This window comes from Oncorhynchus masou, chromosome 8 (assembly GCF_036934945.1).
Source record: "Oncorhynchus masou masou isolate Uvic2021 chromosome 8, UVic_Omas_1.1, whole genome shotgun sequence".
Taxonomy (NCBI): Eukaryota; Metazoa; Chordata; class Actinopteri; order Salmoniformes; family Salmonidae; genus Oncorhynchus; species Oncorhynchus masou.
In genome coordinates this window covers 31384897-31393225 of record NC_088219.1, presented here as the reverse complement: position 1 = coordinate 31393225, position 8329 = coordinate 31384897, and positions in this window count along the sequence as shown.

The following is an 8329-nucleotide window of genomic DNA, read 5'->3' as shown; positions in this document are numbered from 1 at the left end:
CCGCTTTGAAGACAATACAGTGCCACTGACACGCCGACCTCGCAAGGCTACAGGCCCAGATGGCATCCCCAGCCGCGCCCTCAGAGCATGCGCAGACCAGCTGGCTGTGGGGTTTACAGACATATTCAATCAATCCTTATCCCAGTCTGCTGTTCCCACATGCTTCAAGAGGGCCACCATTGTTCCTGTTCCCAAGAAAGCTAAGGTAACTGAGCTAAACGACTACCGCCCCGTAGCACTCACTTCCATCATCATGAAGTGCTTTGAGAGACTAGTCAAGGACCATATCACCTCAACCCTACCTGACACACTAGACCCACTCCAATTTGCCTGGTACGGCAACTGCTCCGCCCACAACCGTAAGGCTCTCCAGAGGGTAGTGAGGTCTGCACAACGCTTCACCGGGGGCAAACTACCTGCCCTCCAGGACACCTACACCACCCGATGTCACAGGAAGGCCATAAAGATCATCAAGGACAACACCCACCCGAGCCACTGCCTGTTCACCCCGCTATCATTCAGAAGGCGAGGTCAGTACAGGTGCATCAAAGCTGGGACCGATAGACTGAAAAACAGCTTCTATCTCAAGGCCATCACTAACATTGAGTGGCTGCTGCCAACACACTGACTCAACTCCAGCCACTTTAATAATGGGAATTGAGGGAAATTGATGTAAAATATATCACTAGCCATTTTAAACAATGCTACTTAATATAATGTTTACATACCCTACATTATTCATCTCATATGTATATGTATATACTGTACTCTATCATCTACTGCATCTTTATGTAATACATGTATCACTAGCCACTTTAAACTATGCCACTTTGTTTACATACCCTACATTACCCATCTCATATGTATATACTGTACTCGATACCATCTACTGCATCTGCATCTTGCCTATGCCGTTCTGTACCATCACTCATTCATATAACTTTATGTACATATTCTTTATCCCTTTACACTTGTGTGTATAAGGTAGTAGTTTTGAAATTGTTAGGTTATATCGTTGGTTATTACTGCATTGTCGGAACTAGAAGCACAAGCATTTCGCTACACTCACATTAACCTCTAGCGTCGAGCAATCCCGTATCCGGGAGCGTAATCTAGCCTCAAGCGCATTACCATAACGCAAAGTTTCCTATTCATGAAAATCGCAAATGAAATGAAACCAATATATTCAAACACAAGCTTAGCCTTTTGTTTAACAACACTGTCATCTCCGATTTTCAAAATATGCGTTACAGCCAACGCTAGACAAGCATTTGTGTAGGTTTAGCATGGAATAATGCTATGCTAGGCTGTGCTGGCAGCAGGCAACATTTTCACAAAAATAAGAAAAGCAACCAAATTAAATTATTTACCTTTGAAGAACTTCAGATGCTTTCACTCAGAAGACTCCCAGTTAGATAGCAAATGTTCATTTTTTCCCAAAAATAATATTTTTGGAGGCAAAAAACGTCATGTTTGTTCATCCTGCATAGCAGAGAAATCGACCGAAAACCTTTTTCAAAATTTGCTCCATAATATCGACAGAAACACGACAAACGTTGTTTAGGATCCATCCTCAAAGTGTTTTTAACAATAATATATCCGTGGAGTTAGTTTCTCATAAACTATTGGAAAAATGGCTACCTCAGTATTTTACGCAACGTTTTCTCCGGGAGACACCATGCGTACTCTCGCCCTATATGGTCTCTTACAGCCATTCTCCGATGGAAATGCCTAAACGACGTCACAATGCTGCAGACACCTTGTGGAAAACGTGGAAACCGTAAGCTGACTCCAAGCTTCTTCACAGCCATATAAGGAGTCATTGGCATGAGGCTGTTTCAAAAAATGCGGCACTTCCTGATTGGATCTTTATCTGGGTTTCGCCTGTAACATCAGTTCTGTGGCACTCACAGACAATATATTTGCAGTTTTGGAAACGTCAGAGTGTTTTCTTTCCAAAGCTGTCAATTATATGCATAGTCGAGCATCTTTTCGTGACAAAATATATTGTTTCAAACGGGAACGTTTTTCATCCAAAAATTAAAATAGCTCCCCCTATATCCAAGAAGTTAACATCTGGTAACCATGGGGCGGCAGGGTAGCCTCGTGGTTAGAGCGTTGGACTAGTAACCGGAAGGTTGCGAGTTCAAACCCCCGAGCTGACAAGGTACAAATCTGTCATTCTGCCCCTGAACAGGCAGTTAACCCACTGTTCCCAAGCCGTCATTGAAAATAAGAATTTGTTCTTAACTGACTTACCAGGTAAAATAAAAAAATTAAATAAAAATGTGTATGTGACAAATACATTTGATTTGATTTTCACAGCATGATTGCTGCCACCACCATCCTTCACTGTGGGGATGTAGTTCTTGGGGTGATGAGAGGTGTTGGGTTTGCGCCAGACACAGCATTTTTCTTGATGGCCAAAAAGATCTCATCACACCGAGTACATTCTTGCATATATTTGGGAAGTCTCCCACATATTTGGGGAGTCTCCCACATGCCTTTGCTGAACACCAATCGTGTTTGATTATTTTTTTCTTTAAGAAATTGCTTTTTTTGTGAAGTGAACGGCTTAAAGTGGACCTATTGACAGATACTCCAATCTCCGCTGTGGAGCTTTACAGTTCATTCAGGGTTATCTTTGTTTCTTTTGCCTCTGATTAATGCTCTCCTTGCCTGGACTGTGAATTTTGGTGGGCGGACCTCTCTTGGCAGGTTTGTTGTGGTGCCATTAATATTCTTTAAAAAAAAATAATGAATTTAAATGCTGCTCTGTGGGAAGTTTCAGATCATTTTTTATAACCCAACCCTAATCTGTACTTCTCCACAACTTTGTCCCTGACTTGTTTGGAGAGCTCCTTGGTCTTCATGGTGCCGCATGCTTGGTGGTACCCCTTGCTTAATGGTGTTGCAGACTGGGGGCCTTTCAGAACAGGTGTATATACAGTGGGGCAAAAAAGTATTTAGTCAGCCACCAATTGTGCAAGTTCTCCCACTTAAAAATATGAGAGAGGCCTGTAAATTTTCATCATAGGTTCACTTCAACTATGACAGACAAAATGAGAAGAAGAAAAATCCAGAAAATCACATTGTAGAGGATTTTTACTGAATTTATTTGCAAATTATGGTGGAAAATAAGTATTTGGTCAATAACACAAGTTTATCTCAATACTTTGTTATATACCCTTTGTTGGCAATGACAGGGGTCAAACGTTTTCTGTAAGTCTTCACAGGGTTTTCACACACTGTTGCTGGTATTTTGGCCCATTCCTCCATGCAGATCTCCTCTAGAGCAGTAATGTTTTGGGGCTGTTGCTGGGAAACACAGACTTTCAACTCCCTCCAAAGATTTTCTATGGGGTTGAGATCTGGAGACTGGCTAGGCCACTCGAGGACCTTGAAATGCTTCTTATGAAGCCACTCCTTCGTTGCCCGGGCGGTGTGTTTGGGATCATTGTCATGCTGAAAGACCCAGCCACATTTCATCTTCAATGCCCTTGCTGATGGAAGGAGGTTTTCACTCAAAATCTCATGATACATGGCCCCATTCATTCTTTCCTTTACACGGATCAGTCGTCCTGGTCCCTTTGCAGAAAAACAGCCCCAAAGCATGCTGTTTCCACCCCCATGCTTCACAGTAGGTATGGTGTTCTTTGGAATCAACTCAGGATTCTTTGTCCTCCAAACACGACGAGCTGAGTTTTTACCAAAAAGTTCTATTTTGGTTTCATCTGACCATTCTCCCAATCTTCTTCTGGATCATCCAAATGCTCTCTAGCAAACTTCAGATGGGCCTGGACATGTACTGGCTTAAGCAGGGGGACACGTCTAGCACTGCATTTCCCTGGTGGCGTAGTGTGTTACTGATGGTAGGCTTTGTTACTTTGGTCCCAGCTCTCTGCAGGTCATTCACTAGGTCCCCCCGTGTGGTTCTGGGATTTTTCCTCACCGTTCTTGTGATCATTTTGATCCCTCGGGGTGAGATCTTGCGTGGACCCCATATCGAGGGAGAATATCAGTGGTCTTGTATATCTTCCATTTCCTAATAATTGCTCCCACAGTGGATTTCTTCAAACCAAGCTGCTTACCTATTGCAGATTCAGTCTTCCCAGCCTGGTGCAGGTCTACAATTTTGTTTCTGGTGTCCTTTGACAGCTCTTTGGTCTTGGCCATAGTGGAGTTTGGAGTGTGACTGTTTGAGGTTGTGGACAGGTGTCTTTTATGCTGATAACAAGTTAAAACAGGTGCCATTAATACAAGTGGAGGACTGAGGAGCCTCTTAAAGAAGAAGATACAGGTCTGTGAGAGCCAGAAATGTTGCTTGTTGGTAGGTGACCAAATACTTATTTTCCACCATAATTTGCAAATAAATTCATTAAAAAATCCTACAATGTGATTTTCTGGATTTTTTTTTTCATTTTGTCTGTCATAGTTGAAGTGTACCTATGATGAAAATTACAGGCCTCTCTCATCTTTTTAAGTGGGAGAACATGCACAATTGGTGGCTGACTAAATACTTTTTTGCCCCACTGTATACTGAGATCATGTGACAGATCATGTGACACTTGCACACAGCTGGACTTTATTTAACTAATTATGTGACTTCTGAAGGTAATTGGCTACACCACATCTTATTTAGGGGCTTCATTGCAAAGAGGGTGAATTTAAATTACAGGTTGTAATGCAACAAAATAGAGAAAAAAACGCAAAGGGGGATGAATACTTTTGCAAGGCGCTTTGTACTCGGAAGCGGTGGGTGGTGTGCGCACCTTCAAAGTCTGACCAGAAGACCACTCCATCTCCCTCTTCTCCGGCGGCGTTGTTTTGGGTCGGCATCTGGAATCAGTTCAAATGCCCTGGGTGGGGCAGACAAAAGATTCACTTCGGAAAAGTTGTATACCTGGTCATGGTGCTGGAATGTTGACGTCGCACTTAAGATTTTATTTGCTAACAATGTAAGAAATATTACATGAAAAAAATACTGCAAAGTTTCCTAAGGACTAGAAGCGAAGCAGAACAATCTGTCAGAGCCATCTTGTGCTGAACATATATCAACACACTCTCAAAAAGAAGAGTACGGCAGAGGTCCAGTATGGTTCCCTAATGTACAAAAAGGTCAAAGGTACACATAAGGTAACTTCAGAGGTACACATAGAAAGTCACATGGTACTGGTTGGTACTGTTTAGGGTACATGAGTGGATAATCTAGTATAATGATACATTTTTCTACCCAATATAATAAATATGAAGCTGCATTCATAACCATGAGAGAGGGAGGTGTGAATTTACGAGTTGTAAAGTTGTATATTCCAGTTGCATGCATTCACATGCTTTGAAATCATTGGGAAATGCCAGTTGGCTAATGGCCAAAAAGCTGCGTCAACCATAAACTAAAAGTACAGCTATAATGCTTGTAAACAAATTATAGTGTTCAAAAACCATATTAATAGATTGCTTTTTATAAATTCATATTTTGTTGTTAGCACCTCTTTAAACTGTCAGTTCAGCAATCTTTGTAAGACCTTGTGATGATCAAGAGCTGCACTGTTAAGAGATTACTGTGCATTTTCCAGTAGTGAAATGGCAGCTTTTTCACAGGAAGTTCATGTTTAATTCTTCATTGGTTACTGTAAAATTTGCATAAACTTACTGGGGTATTGCTCAGTTGGTTGAGCATGGTGCTTGCAATGCCAAGGTTGTGGGTTTGATTCCCATGGAAAAAATGTATTAAGTTGCTCTGGATAAGAGCGTCTGCTATAATAAAACAAATCACACTCACTGACCTTATGGTCTGTTAGGAAAGTGACTATTACAGCTATATGGTGACGATGACCTTATTGTTCTTTGCCATCACATGAACCTATTAATTAAGAAGGCTGTAGAACTGACAGTGTACAAGCTTAATGTTTATGAACAATGCAAATTAACTGGGATGACGTTCCCTCTTATGGGATACCAAAAAGAGCTAGCTGAAAGCCTGATAGGCTGCAGCTGTTACATCATGCTGCCAATCAGCAAGTGATGTGCATGTTATCAACAGAAGAGTCCGTGAATGCACAGTAGATTACTGGCAACATTTTGCCACTAAGTTATTGTGAAGTTTACAACAATTTACAAACAAGTAATTTCCTGTTAAGAAATGACAAATTCACAGCAACAAGTCACCTATAAGTTACTTGAAAATGCACAATAACCTATCCATGGTGCAGCTCTTTACTGACTCATTCTTTTACCACGTTTGCAGAACAGACCGTGTCAAAGGAAGTGCTCTACTTGCATTGGCTTAACCATCAAACACTTAAACTGCTACAGCACTTCCACTGATGATTGGCACAAATACACAACTATTTGACCACGCCCCCAGCTAATGAGCCCCACCGGTACATTGCCCCCACCTCTCAAAGCGCAGTGATGATCGTACCTTATATGAGACATTTATGGTAGAAAAAAGCATCTAAACATGGAAACAAAGACAATATTGTCTGGTGGGTGATAACAATGGAATGCTATATAAAGGTGAAGTAATCAGGCACAGGTGTGCGTAATGAGGGTAACCAGGCGTGCATGAGGATGGGTTGCTAGAACCAGTGGTTAGTGGACTGGCGACGTCGCCGGAGAGAGAATGAACATGACCGTACCCCCCCGACGCAATGCTCTTGCCGCAGGACGGTGCCAGCCAGGAGGACAACCGAGGATGAGGAGCAGGCCAGTGTGATGTTGGGATCTAGAACGTCGTCCACCGGAACCCAACACCGTTCCTCTGAACCGTACCACTTCCAGTCCACCAGGTACTGGAGCCGACCCCCATGACATCTGGGGTTCAAGAGGGACCTGACGGCATAGGCGGGACTAGTCTCGATGTCCAAATGAAGCGGAGGGATGGCATCAGTCAGGGGACCAGGAACCACCGGCCTGAGGGAAACGTGAAAAGAGGTTGAGATACGGTAGTCATTGGGAAGCTGCAATCGTTAAGTTACCTCATTGACCCTCCAGAGGACTTTGAATGGCCCCACAAACTGGGGGCTCAGCTTCTGGCAGGGCAGGCAGAGTGTGAGGTTCCTGATTGAAAGCCAGACCCGATCACCAGGATGGCGCCGGACAGCACTTTGCTGCCTCACGTGGTGGAGGAGTGACGAAGTGAGTTCTGGGCGTACTCCGCCTAGGGAAGAAACCGGGCCCACTCCCTCTGCCAGTCCTGAGTGACCCCTTAGGAATCTCCCAAGCTCCTGGTTGGTCCTCTCCACCTGCCCTTTGGACTGAGGCCAGTAGCCAGATGTGAGGCTGACCATGACCCCCAGCTCTCCATGAAGGCTCTTCATACATGTGACGTGAATTAGGGACCACTATGGCCTTCCGGAGGAGACTTGCATTATGCCTCAGCGACCTCGAGAGCAGTAGGGGGACCAGAGAGGGCTAAAATGGCAGGATTTGGAAAATCTGTCCACAACAACCATAACAGTGGTGAAACTATTAGACGGGAAGATTAGTGACAAAATCTATCGACAGGTGGGTCCAAGTCCGCGGAGGCACGGGGAGGGGAAGGAGTTATCCTGCTGGTGCTTTCTGGGGAGACTTGGTTTGGGGGCTCCCATTTGATGAGAAACATAGATGGAGCACTGGAGGAGAAAGCCACGGCATTTGGATGGAGTCCAGTAATTTGTCTGGAAGGGACAAATAGGCATCGCTGACCTGGGCAGGCTGCTGAATGTGTTGAGGTGTTGGCTTGCTGGGTCATCTCAGGGTAGATTATCCTCCGCTCGTTGGGGGTGATGCCCACTGGGGAAGATCTAGATGTTGAAGAACACGGAGGACCTCATCCATCACCCTCCATAGATGCGCCAGCTGATTGTGGTGTTGGAAAAGTAGGTCTCACGGTTCGCCCACCATCTGGGAGATGGTTCGGTTAGCTGCTGCTTCCATTCTGTGAGGCAATATTCTGTAATGTAGACACAGGGTGTCAGAAAGAAAGTGCAGTTAGTGAGTTTATTTGCGACGACCATTACCTGATACAAAACAAGAAAACCATCTAAACATGGAAACATAAAAAAAATATTGCCTGGTGGGTGATAACAAGGAAGTGCTGTATAAAGGGGAAGTAATCAGGGAGGTGATAAAGTCCAGGTGAGCCTAATGAGGTGCAGGTGTGCTTAATGAAGGTTGCCAGGTGTCCGTGAGGAGGGGTTGCCAGGACCGGTGGATAGTAGACCAGCGACATTGAGCGGCAGAGAAAGGGAGCTGGAGTGGACGTGACATCCAGTCTGAACTCGTTTTGTTTGCTAGTTCTCAGTTTTCTTTAACGCATCAAAGTAGTACGTTGTGGACATGG